The 15,937-nt window shown below is 44.5% G+C and overlaps 1 long non-coding RNA gene across 1 annotated transcript; it reads right to left on the bottom strand.

Moving 5' to 3' along the window:
* Positions 1 to 243: 243 nt before the first annotated feature.
* Positions 244 to 14,917, bottom strand: LOC128341250 (uncharacterized). The gene is made up of 5 exons (XR_008314287.1): positions 14,890 to 14,917; positions 7,534 to 7,671; positions 4,823 to 4,976; positions 4,218 to 4,355; positions 244 to 3,494 (listed from the first exon to the last, which is right to left on the bottom strand). It is a non-coding gene; the product is annotated as an uncharacterized LOC128341250 (long non-coding RNA).
* Between the last annotated feature and the right edge of the window lie 1,020 nt (positions 14,918 to 15,937).

Below are 15,937 nucleotides of genomic sequence, written 5' to 3'. Positions count from 1 at the left end.
AGGGAGCAATGTGCAAACAAACTTACTTATGCTGTACTAATAATAAGTAACCTAGAAGGTTACAGTGAGCCATGCAGGGAGCAAAGAGAAACTAACATGCACCATATTTATTATTGTTTTTAAATACACACACACACACACACACACACACACACACACACACACCTCTTTTCTGTTACTCAAAACAAATCACATACAATATAACAGAAGATCAGAAATACCAATACAACAGAAGCCGTGTTTATTTATTATTTATTTATTTGACATATTTGTATACTGCCCAAAACGCAAGTCTCTGGACAGTTTACAACAAAACAATAAAAACAACAAGTAAAAAGGTTAAAACATTACAACAATTAAAAACTTAAAACAAAACTATTAAAAATCACCAAACTATTAAAACATTATTTAATTAAAATCCTGGGTGAACAGATGTGTCTTGACAGCCATTTAAAATGTTGTAAGAGATGGGGAGGTTCTTATATCAGCAGGGAGTACATTCCAAAGCCTTGGGGCAGCAATGGAGAAGGCCCGTCTCTGAGCAGCCACCAGATGAGCTGGTGGCAACTGCGGACGAACCTCTCCTGATGATCTCAATGGGCGGTGTGGTTCATAGCAAAGAAGAGTTCTCTTAAATACCCAGGGCCCAAGCTGTTTAGGGCTTTATCGGTTATAACCAAGACCTTGTATTTTGCCCAGAAACTTATCGGCAACCAGTGTAGATCTTTTAAGATAGGAGTGATATGGTCTCTCCAAGATGACCCAGAGACCAACCTGGTTGGCGCATTCTGGACCAACTTCAGTTTCCGGACTATGTACAAAGGTAGCCCTACATAGAGCGCATTGCAGTAGTCAAGTCTGGAGGTGACCAGCAGATGTTCTGAGGTCATTTATCTCAAGAAATGAGTGCAGCTGGTGTATCAGCTGAAGCTGATAAAAGGCACCTCTGGCCACTGCCTCAACCTGGGACACCAGGAAGAGGTTTGTGTCCAGAAACACCAGACTGTGTACCTGTTCCTTCTGGGGAAGTGTGACCCCATCCACAACAGGCAGATCAAAATCACCTCCTGAATTCCAACCCTGCACAATAAGTATCTCCATCTTATCTGGATTCAATCTCAGTTTGTTATCCTTCATCCTTCATCACTGCCTCCAGGCAGGCATTTAGGGAGGTTATGCCTTCTCCTGATGATGATGATGATGATGATGGTTACATTTATATCCCGCTCTTCCTCCAAGGAGCCCAGAGCGGTGTACTACATACTTGAGTTTCTCCTCACAACAACCCTGTGAATTAGGTTAGGCTGAGAGATAAGTGACTGGCCCAGAGTCACCCAGCTAGTATCATGGCTGAATGGGGATTTGAACTCGGGTCTCCCTGGCCCTAGTCCAGCACTCTAACCACTATACCACGCTGATGATGTTGACATGGCGAAAAAGATTTGAGTGTCATCAGCATAATGATAACACCCTGCACCAAATCTCCTGATGATCTCTCTCAGCAGTTTCATGTAGCTGTCAAACAATATCAGAGACAATACAGAGCCCTGAAGGACACCATACAAAAGTTCAGATTTTGAAGAACAACAGTCCCTGAGTGACACCATCTGGAATCTGCCTGAGAGGTAGGAGTGGAACCACTGTAAAGCAGTGCCTCCTGCCCACTACCCCCTCAGACACTCCAGAAGGATACTGTGGTCGATAGTATCAAAAGCTGCCGAGAGGTTCAAAAGGACCAACAGAGTCACACTTCCTTTGTCAATTCTCCATTGGAAATCATCCATCAGACCGACCAAGGCATTCTCCATCCCATAACCCACCCAAAACCCAGTCTAAAACAGGTTTAGATAATCAGTTTCATCCAAGACTGCCTGGAGTTGGGAGGCCACCACCCTCTCAATTACCTTGCCCAACCACAGAAGGTTGGAGACAGGCCTATAGTTGCTTAACTGGGGGATCCAATGCAGGCTTCTTCAAAAGAGGTCTAGTAATTGCCTTCTTAAGGCAAGGAGGCACCCTGCCCTCCTTCAGAGAAGCCTTTATGATCTCTACTCGGCCCTCTAAGACAACATTCCTGCCAGATAGGGTCAAGAGAACAGGTGGTACGCCGCATCATTCCAAGCAGCTTGACCACATCCTCACAAGTCACAAACTGGAACTGATCCAGCCTGACCACATAAGACGAATTGCTGGACACCTCCGATTCAGATACTGCAGTAATTGTGGGGTCTAAATCAAAGTCGGCCCAAATACAAGAGATTTTCTCCACAAAAAACTCATTAAACACATCACAGTGGGTAACAGATGGTTCAAAGTTCTGATTCAAGGGAGGAAGAGCACTTACTAGCCCTCTCATAACCCTGAACAACTCTGCTGGACGTGAACTTGCGGTGTTGCTTCTTTGCCACCTGTATTTCCAGAGCATAGATCTTCAAATGTACCTTATGTTGTAATCTGTCATATTCGAGTCAAATTTTCCTCCACTTGTGCTCCAGTCATCTACCTCACTGCTTCAGCCCCCGTAATTCTTCCATATACCAAGGGGCCAATTTTGAAGCGGGTCAGAGAGGACACTTAGGAGCGATCATGTCTACTGCCCTGGTGAGTTTGCTGTTCCAATTCTCCACCAGGGCATCAACAGGATCACCTGAAGATAGTATCAATAGCCACTGAGAGGTCCGAAAGGACCAACAGAGTCACACTTCCTATGTCAATTCCCCATTGGAGATCATCCATCAGACCGACCAAGGCATTCTCCACCCCATAACCCACCCCAAACCTCCAAGTTCCGTCCAAGGCTTCTTGGAACCCTACTGAATTGGGCGGACCATTCTAATGGGCCCCTCACCCTTACGAAGATTGGGTGTGACTGTGAGTCCAAATGGTGGTCCATCCATGACAATGGGGAAATCACAGGAGTCCCTACCCACGGAACACCACCCTGATCAGAGTGAAAAGAAGAGATCAAGCGTGTGACCAGCAACTTGTGTTGGTCCCAAGACCCCTTGGGATAGGCCCATAGTTGTCATGGTCGCTATGACTCCTGAACCACCCTGGACCTATTGGTTTCAAAATGGACATTGAAGTCCCCCAGCACCACAAGCCTGGGGGACACCAATGCCAATAGAATAAGAAACTAGTGTAACAATAGGCTGCCAAAAATTCAGAATGTGACTGAAAATGGATATATTAATATAATGTACAAGTTCTACATAAAACAATGACACACATTTAAATTCATACTATAAAAACATTCCTGTGCAGACAATACTACAATACAAAATCACATTAAAAATGTCTCTGAATAGTCAAAGTAGGCTCACAGTGAGCCAAACTCCTTATGAGGACCAAATGCCTTTCCACCAAGAAATAAGAAGTCTTTTCCAAGTGTAAGAGTCATTTTCAGTGGGACATTTCCAATGGGTCAGATGCATTTCAGCGTGTGTCTTCCTCAATGACCCGTTCTTTCATTAAAACACCACATTTACAGACTTCTGTAGACAAACAACCAAATTATATTAAAGTTGCTATGATCCCCACAGAATCCCTATCCTCATCACCGAGTAGAAAGAATAAAACAAGCTTACTAATTATCTTGACTCACACATTTGTACACTGTTCCTCCTGTGTATAAGGCCCCCCTTTTTTTCTTTAAAAAGGATTTTGTAATATAAAATTTAAAAAGTGAATCTTAACTTAAAATGTAACCTTCTCTTACCAAGTTACAAGGGCCATAAAATGAGTTACACCGATGTAAATATATCTTTTAAATATATTCCCAAGTGCTGTCAGCTGTTCCCTGTAAATCAAATCATTACCATTGCTCAAAAGGTCGATTTTTATTTTTAATTACAACAAACCATTCTTTTTTGGATCAGCATACACCCTACTTTGTGTTGTGTTTACTTGGACTCCAAAGCCAAACCCAAGACCAAGTCTGTCAGCTCAGTTAGGGACTCCATTGGGCAGCGGGGCGATCAGTACACCAACAGAAGACCCAGTCGATCCCTGGTACCCAAACTTAGATACATACATTCAATATGGTCAGACACTTCAACAGTGATCCTGGTCAGGGAGAGGTTATTCTTATAGACCACAGCCATTCCACATCCCCACCCATGTCCCCGCACCTGCTCTTCAACAGAGTACCCTGGAGGGAGAAGCCGGGACCAGAGTGGGCCACCAGCCTCCCACAACCAAGTCTCTGTAATACATACCAGGTCTGCCCCTTCGTCCAGAATCAAATCATGGATGGTTTCCGCACCACCATCGGAATAGCCACACCATAGTCAGTGGACATGCCTCCTGTCTCCCCATCCACAGACAAACCAAGACACTTCTGAAACACCCGGGACCTAAAAACAACAGAAGCCAAAATAATACCAACTGGCCCTTGTCCTTGTTGTCCCCCAAAGTAGCTCCCTTAGAGGGGTAACCCCCATTGGTGTCACCCCTTCAATTATGGGCCTGCCACCACAGGGCAACAGCCCTTTTATAAGCCAAAATGATGGCTAGTCTGGGCAGATGGTCCTCAAGAACTGCTGACTCACTTCCCCTGGCCCCTATCCTGCACAGGGCAGCAGCCACAGCCCCACATGGTAGGGGGCATGGGGCACACAGGCTGGCAGGCTGACAACAGCAGACAACAGCAACACAGGCTCTCATCACCACTGTTAAGGTGTCTTCCTCCCTGCAAGGCTTCTGGCAACTGAGGCACAGGGCAGCAGCCCTTTTATAAGCCCAGAAAGATTGTTAGTCTGGGCAGATAGTCCTCAGGAACTGCTGACTCACTTCCCCTGGCCCTGATCTTGCACAGACTCACCCAGAGGGCAGCAGCCACAGCCCCACAAGTTAAGGGGGCACACAGGCTGGCAGGCTGACAAACAGCAGACAACAGCAACACAGGCTCTCTCACTACTGGGCAGCAGCCGTATCTGGGAAGCAGATGTTAAGGTGTCTTCCTCCCTTCAAGGCTTCTGTTAAAACAAAAAGGACAGAAAGTAAAAATCAAACCAGTCAACTGCCTTCAGAAATAAGTGGGCTTTACACCTCTTCTAGAAAGCAGAGAGGGAAGAAAAGTCCTCAGCTCATTCCATAGCTTCAGGGCCATCACAGTAAAGCAGGGCTGCTCAACATCAGCCTCCAGCTGTTTTTGGACTACATCTGCCATAATCCCCAGCCACAGTGGCCAATAGTCAGGGATTATGGGAATTGTAGGCCAACATCTATAGGAGGACCAAAACTGAGCAGCCCTGCAGTAAAGGGTCAGTTCCTTGTGGCTAATGTAGAGAGAGTTGGAGCACAGCACGACCACCAGAGTGCAGACAGCATGGGGAGGGACACATACCGAAAGAGCCAGTCTCTATGGTATGCACATTTCAAGTCTTGAAAGGCTTTAATAATAAGCAGCACCATGACTTTGAACTGATTTCAGATGCTAACAGGTAGTCGACACTGGACCAGATGCATATGCTCTCACTTCCCTGAATCTGTCAGGAGATGAACCACAGCATTCTGTACTAGGTCTAGCAGCAGCACCTGAGACATTTTCAAGAACAGTGCCATGTAAAGTGCACTGCAGTATTCAGTCTAATAGCTGATAAAAACATGGTGTTGAGATTCCTCCTAACTGGAGCCAAGCCTGTGCAACAAGTACCATTAGTGGAGACGCTTCTGGCCACTATTGCTACTTATCCAGGATCCAATTGAGGACCTGGAGTGCTACCAGGCACCAGAGCCGCTAAGTTAGGCAAGGTAGCATTTTCTCTATCACAGGTCCCAAAGACACTCCAGAGCAAGCCTTACAACCATTCATAACCTCCATCTTATCTGGATTCAGATTTCAGCTTATTGAACCTCATCAGGTTGATAATGGCTCCCAAGAACTGGTTGAGAAGTTAGATGGCTGCTTCTGAATGCTTAGTGAGTGAGATATACTGTAAAGCTGGATGTCATTAGCTTAGCATATTGGTGACATGCGCCATCCAACTCCAAAGCTCCAGATGATCTCTCCTAGTGCTTTCATATTAAAGAGCCTTGTTGATTACATCACGTGTTGTGGTACATCACAACAGTTTCTAAGGAGATTAATTGGGACCATCAGTTATCATGATCAGATGGCAGGGGGAGACAATTGCAACACCAGTCCAGATGCCCTGACCAGCTATTTCAGACATTTTTAAGAGAATGGTGTGATTCACTACATTAAAAAACACTGAGAGATCTAATAAGAGCATCAGGGAAGCACTGCCCCTGTTGACCTTGAGATGATCATCATCCACCACTATCAATTCTCAGTCCTAAAAGTGGGCTAGGAAACAGACTGAAAAGGGCTGAGATAAGATGTTCAATCAAGAAATGCTTGGAGTATGAAGTTTTCAGCAAAAAGAACTGAATTCACCCTGCATTTGAAATACTGTTTACAGAAGGCTAAACCATCTGGTTTCAACTGAAGCACAGACACATTTTTCAGCATTCATAATATAACCTTCATGATATGGTTCAGACAGTATAAATGTAAGAGTCCACTCCTGCCTCCTATGTGCAAATTCCAGAGCTACTTAGGACAAGTTTGCACAGCTTGTGGCTCACTAAGCCAAATGCAGTCCAGCGGTTATGTATTGTGACCAGGGATTTCCAGATGTTGTTGACTACAACTCCCAGCATCTCCAGCTGCAATAGCCTTTGCTTGGGGATTATGGGAGTTGTAGTCAATAACATCTGGGAATCTGTTAGAGTGAACACTAATCTGGTTCTTCACACATATCTCTCTCTCTCTCTCTCTCTCTCTCTCTCTTTTTTGCAGTTATTGGCAGGTAATACACAGGGCACCCCTCACAGCTGTGGCATAGTGATGGAGCACACGCCGTGCATGGAGAAGGTTTCAGGTTCAGTCTCCAGCATCTGCAGCTGAAAGGATCTTAGATTCTTGTCTGTGGCTTTAGAGAAATGCTGCCAGTTCATGTAGACCAGGGATTCTCAACGTGTGGGTCCCCAGATGTAATTGGCCTTCAATTCCCATAATTCCCAACCAAAGACCACTGGGGAGTTGAAGTCCAATACCATCTGGGGACTCACACGTTGAGAATCCCTGATGTAGACAACCCTGGGCTATCTGGACCAATGGCTTTATTCAATAAAAGGCAGCATTACACAAGTCTGGTAGACTGAGTTCAGCTTGGTGGATTTCAGGATGTGATGATAAGAGTAATAGACGTAACACATCTAGACAAATGAATAGCTCTAAATAGACCAGAAGAGCCACTTATATCTAATAATGACAGAAGAAGGATTGCTGTGGACATTAAAATCTAGAGGTAAAGACGTGACAGCATTACAAGCGTTTGGAAAACTCAAAGGACATGGTTTTTCACTATGTAACTTGATTATATATAGTCTGGCCTTGGCAACACACCACCTAACATACTATTTTCTTGCGCGCGGGCACACACACACACACACACACACACACACACACACACACACACTTTTACATGCATAAACTCATATACAGATAATAGAGGTGTGACTCACATATACATCATGAGGTGTGGGGGTGTGCAAGAGGACAATTTTGAGGCTTTCTCTGCCAGATGATTCATTGACGTTACTTGTTCAATAAGCTGGTCGCCCATCCATAGCACAGGCTATTAGCAAGAGGGGAGGACTATGCTAGAAGGCAAAATGTACAGAATATTTTTAGAAATCATATGTAGCTCCCACCCCACTCACAAGAGTGAGAGAAACATTTTGTTTTTTCACTCCTATCTCCTCTTTCAGTTGTTGATGCTAAAATGTGGGTGGCTTTTTAAACAATGAAGTAACATAGCATCACCTAGCAACTTGAGGTTCATAAATAGCAACAATGACATTTCCTGCCCCCCTCAGTGGATCTTTTCCCCTTTCAAGAAAACTGATGACATACCACATTTTAAGCAAAAGGAGGGATGGCTGGGTTTGGGTGGAAAGGGAGCTTAATTTTCTGATCTCCTGGCAAATTTATGTGGTACCATTTATTGTGTTTGTGTTTTTTAAAGTCAGCTCTAAAACCTCACATATCTTTTTCAAAAAAAGAAATCACAAAGAAGTCCCAAAGAAAATCAACATCTAGCAACCCATTAGTAACTCTGTCTGCATTCACCATATGTATTCATTGTGTTTTCAAATATCTTAAACATTTGTCTGGTGTCATTAAAAAAAAAGAAACAGAAGAGTGTTATATTCATTGAGAAAGACTCTGTGGAGAGCAGCAGTGCAGTCTGTAGGATACGTCTTTGGCCGGGGGAGAAATGAATATGTCTGATTAGGTTCTGGGTTCTAGAGGAACCTGGACTACTCACTTTATTTTTCTCATTCATTTGCTCTTAGTTTGCTTCTTGTGATAAGTAAGTTAAATGTGATGTCTTAATCATATGGCTATTAATGGTGAGTTTGTCTTTGAATCAATGTGAAATCCTTAGTATTAAGTCCTACTGGGAGTTTCTTGCTCTCTTTCTCTCATTTGAACTGTCTTTCTGAAATACTAGACTATATTCCAAGCAGTGACACAGTTTACTCTGCATATCCTTTAATTATTTTCAGAGTATCTAGGAAAAGTCAAATTCTCCAGTTATTTTTATATTTTATATTATATTTTAACTTATGTAATAGTGATGCTACAATGCATAGTAGAGAATTAGACAGGCACTTCTGTTTAGTTTTCCAAGTACACCTCCACATAGTATTTGGGTATTTCATGAGCCTCCGCATACTGAAATTTGTAGTTTTCCAGCATTTTTTTGGTCTGGCTACGTCCACTGCTAAATAGTTTTTGAAATATTAAAAGATTAATGAGCTTGACTTGTATTTTTGAGCTGATATTATGGTAAAGTTATCTGAAAGATGGGTGTCAGATGTTTGGACAGGGGGCGCAAGTTCAGTGCTTGCCCTAGGCGCTATTTTCCCTAGATACGCCTCTGCAGATGATCTTAATAGGCAAGAGGGTGTGTGACAGAGAAGGCACTCTCTTAAGTACCCTGGACCCAAGCTGTTGAGGGCTTTATTCATAATAAGCAGAACTTTGTATTTCATTCAGAAACATATCGCCAACCAGTGCAGTTCTTTCAAAATCAGTGTTATATGGTCCCTTTGGGTAAACCCAGAGACCAATCTGACTGCTGTATTTTGTACCAACAGTACATAATGCATATTTTAGAACTGCATATTTCTGCTTTGAAACTGCATGTTTTGCATCTGATTGCACATTAAAAAAAAAGAAAAAAAGCCCGGTGCCAGATGTATTCTCAAGGCAGGGCACAACCATAACCTCCCCCCCATCTCCTTAGGAGCATAAGCTGCCATATACTGAGTCAGACCATTGGTCTACCTAGCTCAGTATTGTCTTCACAGACCGGCAGCGGCTTCTACAAGGTTGCAGGCACGAATCTCTCTCAGCCCTATCTCTGCTCTTCGCAGATCAGCTCCATCCCCTGAGGGGAATATCTTACAGTTTTCATACTTCTAGTCTTTCATTCAAATGCAACCAGAGCAGACCCTGCTTAGCTAAGGGGACAAGTCATGCTTGCTACCACAAGACCAGCTCTTCTCCCCATAGATGCTGCCTGTCTCACCACAGTCATTGGAGGGACTCTGAGCAGGGCCTGCTTTGAATTTAGAGTTCATTGGGAGTGGGGTAGCAGTCCTTCATTTATCTCGATCACAAGCCATTTAAGGCTTTAAAGCAGGGATGTCAAACTGTGGCCCTTCTGCAGATGTTGGCCTACAACTCCCATCATCCCTGGCTATTGGCCATTGTGGCTGGGGATTATGGGAGTTGTAGACCAAAAACAGCTGGAGGGCCACAGTTTGACATCCCTGCTTTAAAGGATAAAACCGTTACTTTGAATTGGACCCAGAAATGAACAGGCAGCCAATGCAGATCTGATAATAACTGTGTAATATGATCAATGTGGTAATTGACAATGATCAATACCACACTGATGTATTTTGTATCAATCTGAACACTTTTGAAAGGTAGCCCCACATACTATATAATGCATTACTTTTATCTAATGCTGACTTTTAAAAAGAGCATGAACCACAATGGTGAAGTGATCCTTATCCTGTGTTCCAACAAAGGATGCAGATAGCTTTGTTTTTTAAGGAAACCACTTGGACGCTATTCCCCAAAGACATGGGAATGCTCCAAAAAGCTATTTTCAAACTGGATGATTGGTCAGTAGAAAGGCAGATGAGATTCAAAGTCAAAGCAAGTTGATACACATCGGGGCAAAAAATAAAATATAACTCTGAATATTATATACTAGCTGATCCAGTGCAGAGCATCTGTGCCCCTAGTTCATCTCCCCCTTCAGCCCAGTCCGTTCTCCTCCCAAGCCTCTTTCCCTCCAGCAGCACTTTCCCACGCCAACTAGCGTGGCCGGCACTTTCCCTCCTTCCCCGCCTGCCAGGCTGGCCAGTGCTTCCCTCCCCTCCCCTCCCCCTCACCCACTGACAGCACTTTCTCTCACCGGCCAGCCTGGCTGGCGCTTCCCTTCCCTGCCCACCAGCTGGCTGGGCACTTTGCCTTGCCAGCCAGCTGGCACTTTCCCTCCGGCCATTTTCTCCCCACCGTTCCTGTCGCTATCCCCCAGGCAGCTACTCACAAATTCTCGCGAGAGCTGAGAATTTGCACATGGGATTAGCAACGGGCACTTTTAGGAGAGTGTGTGTGTGTGTGTGTGTGTGTATAAAATATTGTATGCCAAATATGCCAAAACAGTCTGTGACAATCTAGGAAAGTGCCATGGTACCATGTGCAGTCATGGTAGAAAGCTCACAGTTCAGTGAGTAGAGTAGCTTTGACATCCTCATCTGCCCAGGTGGGCAGTTCTATGTTGTAGAACCCCAGGAACAACACAGACTGGCTAACTTCCTAACTAAATTTACTTGAGGAAGTCCCATTGTAATTAAAAGGACAAGTTAGTATTTTAGCCACTGAATCTAGAGAGAGTAGCTCATAAAATAAAGTAACTATTTGCTTAGGTGCACAGTAACTGTAAGTTCCACCACCTTTCCTCTCAATTTCCTTCCCTCTGCCAGCTTGCATTGGCACCAGGTTATTTCCCTTGTAGGGCAACTCCCATGTCCACTTCCCCAGAAGGCCTCCACCTGATTCTCCTTAAGGGCAATGGGAGCCCGCCCCTGCTCCCAGCTTCCGCTAGAGCAGGGCTGCACAACTCAAATGTCCTGGTGGGCCGGAACTATCCACAATTTGGCATCCAGGTTAGCTGCGGTCAATTTTTAGAACATTATTACATTAAAATTAAAAATATTATTAGTTACTTGTGGATCTATTCCCCCTTTCAATGGACCCATAGTTTCAACCAAGGATAGTGGCCAGAGAATAGGTCTTCTCCCTGCTCAATGCGTGGGGCCCCTAGAATGCATGCCAGCCCCAAACAAATGCCAAGTCCTCTCCTCTCCCTAAATTGTTCTTGTTTTCAGGCTGCAAAGCTAGGCATGCTTACATGGTCCTCTGATCCTCTGACACCCCACTACTAAAGAAAAGCCTCACTGGGCACATCATGGGGCATATTTCTGAGAAGCATGCACAGGATGGTGCTATAAGGCAGTTACCAGCTCCTGTCTTGCTGCAGGATACCTGGGGGCAAGTAAAATAGTCACTGCGGGCCAAATCCGGCCCCCGGGCCTTATGTTGTATAGGCCTGCACTGGATCAAGGCGCAACCTGGCTCTGGATTGCCCTGCTGTAGGGATGTGCCCAAACTAGTTCAGCACCTCCGTAGGGAAGCAATGAACTGGCTCGGGCTCCTGCATCCAAACTGGTTCGGCGGGGTGGAGATCAGTTCCTTTACCAACCAGGTAAGCAGGTCCTTACCTGTTCCTCCGCCACCCCACTGCTTTTCCGGGCACAACACTCATTTCCCAAAAGGCTGAGAATGGCTGCAGTGCTACACACAGCAGTCGGCATGCCGCGTTGGCACACGCGTGGCTGCCGTGCACGCACCACGGCCATGTGTATGCTGATGCCACACGCAGGTTGCGGGAAGCAGTGCTGCAGCCATGCACAGCCTTTTGGAAAGCAAGTACTGTGCCCGGAAAAGTAGTGGGGTGGCAGAGGATCAGGCAAGGACCTGCTTACCTGACTGATTCCTGTCCCACCTGTGGCTGCCAGAGCCGGGTCAGGCACATCCCTACCCTGCTGCATGTCCCCAGGTCCTAGCGTGCTCCTAGCAGTTGGGCCGCTAGTTTCCCACATGCCCTTGCCCTGGGCCGCCTTCTTGGTTTCCCCATACTTCATTTTCCCCTGCTGAGCAGGGGTCACAGTGTCATTTTAAAATACTGTGAACAGTTCTGCTCTCCCCATCACAAAAAGGAAAATATAAGAGCTGGGGACGATACACAGACAGCAGCTCAAACTATGAAGCACTTAGATCATCCGATGTATGAGGAAAAGCTAAAAAGATTGGAGCTATTTAGTTAGGGGGGAAGACAACTAATGGGGACCATAGTTTATAAGATTGTAAGCTGCACAGAGGGGGTAGACAGACAGACAGACCCACACTCCCTCTCTCCCTCTCACTCACACACATACCACACACACACACTCACAGTTACACACAACATAGGAAGGACTCTGGTAGATCAAACCAAAGATCTATCTAATCCAGCATCCTGCTTCCCTAAATGGCTAAACATGCATTTGAGAAGCCCATTTAAAAAAGCTTGAGGGCAATATATCTCCCTGACAGTTTTCTTTCAGTGGCATACTGCTTCTACACCTGGAAGTTTCACACAGTCATCATGGCCAATTGACATTGATGAGCCATCCTATGAAATTACTTGGCAGTAAGTTTGGACACAAAAAGAGAACTACTCCACCCAACATATATCCCTAACCTATGGATTCGTGATCATAAATGACTTCTAAGGATTAGATAAACTTATGGAAAGAGGGTTTATGAAGGCCTATTTGCTGTTCTAATTAAACAGAGGCTTTTTCTTCTTCAAAGGCCGTGAAAATGTGAGCAGAGTTAAGTGCTTGTATGCATCTATTTCAAAACAAGGGACAGCATGTTTTTCTACAAGGTGGAAGTCCCAGGTTCCAATACCTGCACAACTTTTAATTGAACCAGCACCAGCTAATTATGGTTAGGGTATGGAGTGGCCACCTAGCAACATTTTCCTGGCAGAAATCCTGTAAAAGCAGCCTGGCAGGCAGACATTCAGTTACCTCTTTTCCTGGCAGGAAAAACTAAAGTAATATTTAAGTGAGCTTATGTAAAGGATGCTTGCCTTAAGCCTCCTTTGTGATGCTCTGATGGTGGCATTATATTCCCCAAGGGGATCAGCAGCCCTATGGCAACCCCCCCCCCGCCCCGCCCAAGCTATACGTTTAGGACATTGTAATGTGCCAGATTTTAGTACTCCTGCTAAATGCAAAAAAGAGCACCTTTTAATGTGGTGACTCCATTATATTTAGCAGAGGGAGAGCAACTGGCCCTATTCAGCCCAAATTAGGCCACATCCCCACAGAAATTGAATAGAAATCGAATGAATAAATGAATAATGCAGAACTGTTTCACTCTCCTGTCCACATTTGGACATAGTGGAGAGCATTTTCTCTGCAGTCAGTGAGACTGCAGTGAGGAGGGGGAACTGGCTGTGTGGGCTTCCTTCTTGCATGAACACAGCCAATCATGGCCAGAGAGAGGGATGAACTTCCTCCCTCAACTCTGGTTGAAGGGAATGAAGCCTGCGGTTCTGAATTCAGACACAGCACAGGCTGTTTTGAACCTCGGGTTGGGGCAATGAAACTCACTACAATTCGAGGGTCCAAATTTGAGTTCCAGAAAGAAAACCTCAGGTCACTCATGTTGTGGAACCAGAGTTGCATGCATTCAGACATAACGGTATGACAACCTCTGGCCCCTTAAATTCCAGTGCCATGTTACATGTGGATGTGGCCAGTGTGTGTCTCCAGTGGCTGTTACTGGTATCTCGTTTGTGTCCGATTGTGATTCTTTGGAGCCATTTAAATATAGCTTTTGTATTATAAACCACTTTGAGAGGTCTTTAGTTGTTGTTTAAAAGTGGTATATACATATTTACATATTTTTAATAATAATCTTAATAATGTGAGTCAGAATCTTTATGTAGTTGGTGGAAAGGGAAACTCAATATATGATGGCCTCGAATCATGGAATTTCCTACAAAACTCAGTGTTCAGGATCCCGGCTAATCATGTATCTGCGCACCAGGAAGAAGCATCTTCACTACGGAGAAGCATTCTGTACTCCACAATGATTATCATGCTGGGGTCCACTTTTCCTGGAAGTGCCCTGGGCTACCCTAAAGCATGTCCATAATTTGCAATGGCACAGGGCAATTCTGAGGAAGGAGAAGTCAGCAAAAATCACCATCCTTATACAATAAGTGCTCTGGAATTCAGTAAAAACTCCACAGCAGGGACACTTGTCTTTGGAGTGCGGGTGCATGGTTAGTTAGCATGTTGGGCACAGTGTTTGTATGGGAGGAGGAGTTTTGCTACAGAGTGCTAATAATCATGATGAATATAGTGTCTAAGCCAGCTACTTTTTGTTTTTTTTTACAGGGACAAGTAATATCAACTCTATTTTCCAAGAAAAGAAAAAAATCCAAGAGGGGAAAAAAGTTCTTACTGAGTATTAAAACAATGTAAATAATAATTTAAAAAAAACATTCTAGATTTAATGATTAATTAAGAGTCTGGTCATCTTCCTCTGACAGGGCCTTTCTCCTTTGCCAATGCATTAGGAATCTTCATTAGGAATGTGTTAGGAATCTTGCAAATGTATTAGGAATCTGGGGGAATCGGCATCACAACATTCTAAATTATTACAACTCTCACCAGAAGAACAGAAGAATGTCTTCACATAACTGTTTTTAGGCCAGGCAGACCTGTGAAAGAGAAAGGCAGAAGTCTGACAATGTGGTGTGACTTGATAATTTTCCTCTCTGCCAAACTAAATGGAACTCCAGGGGCTGGATTCTTGTTGGATGCTGAAAGGCTTTTGATCATACAGACTGACATTTCCTTTTGGAACATTAAGAATGAGCTAAATTCTCCTGGATTAGGATGATACATTGTGATGCACCATGAGCTAAAATAAATTCTCAATGGGGATGAATCAAATGGCTTTTTATTTACCAAGCAATACTCATCAGGATTTCCTTGTAACCTTTTTGGTTTCCTGGAACCCAAAACTGTGAGCATTTCTTTCGCTCCAGATAAAACACCACATGTTCCAGTAGCAGATGAAGAAACTCTGCCCATCTTGATTTGGAATGGGATTGTTCTTGCAGAGCTTTCAGAGAGAACTCGCTGAAAGTTTGAGCCTTTCCCCAGAGGCTTCTGAAATCTTGGAGAGATCTGGCTCATTCCAAATGCTTTCCTGCTAACCTTCTACAGCCTCAGCCTTTGCTGCAGCTGGGTTCCCTCCTCCTTCCTTGGAAGATCTCTACGCTTTCTCTTGCACCAAAACTTCCCTTCCAGTAGCAATGCCTAGGAGCAACTGCTCCTTGGGCCTTCAGTAGGTCTGAATGATGAATCCCTTGCCAATGGGCAGCTTCTAGTACAAATATCTGGGAATTATAGTTTTCTAAGTTTTCTGTGTTTGAGTTTGCCAAGAAACCTTGACAAACTTCAATCGCTAGTGATTTTTGCATTGGGAACCTTATTGGTAAAGTTTTCAGGACTAATGAAGGCCCAAGAAAGAGACCCACCTTTAAACTCCATTCTCTCCAGAATTGTTCTGGAGTCACCAGGAGTGGCATCGATCTCATAGGAACATAGGAAGCTGCCATATACTGAGTCAGACCATTGGTCTATCTAGCTCAGTATTGTCTTCAAGACTGGCAGTGGCTTCTCCAAGGTTGCAGGCAGGAACAACCTTTGG

This window comes from Hemicordylus capensis, chromosome 1 (assembly GCF_027244095.1).
Source record: "Hemicordylus capensis ecotype Gifberg chromosome 1, rHemCap1.1.pri, whole genome shotgun sequence".
NCBI lineage: Eukaryota > Metazoa > Chordata > Lepidosauria > Squamata > Cordylidae > Hemicordylus > Hemicordylus capensis.
Note: the sequence above shows the minus strand (reverse complement) of the source record. Positions and strands in the feature narration are given on the sequence as shown.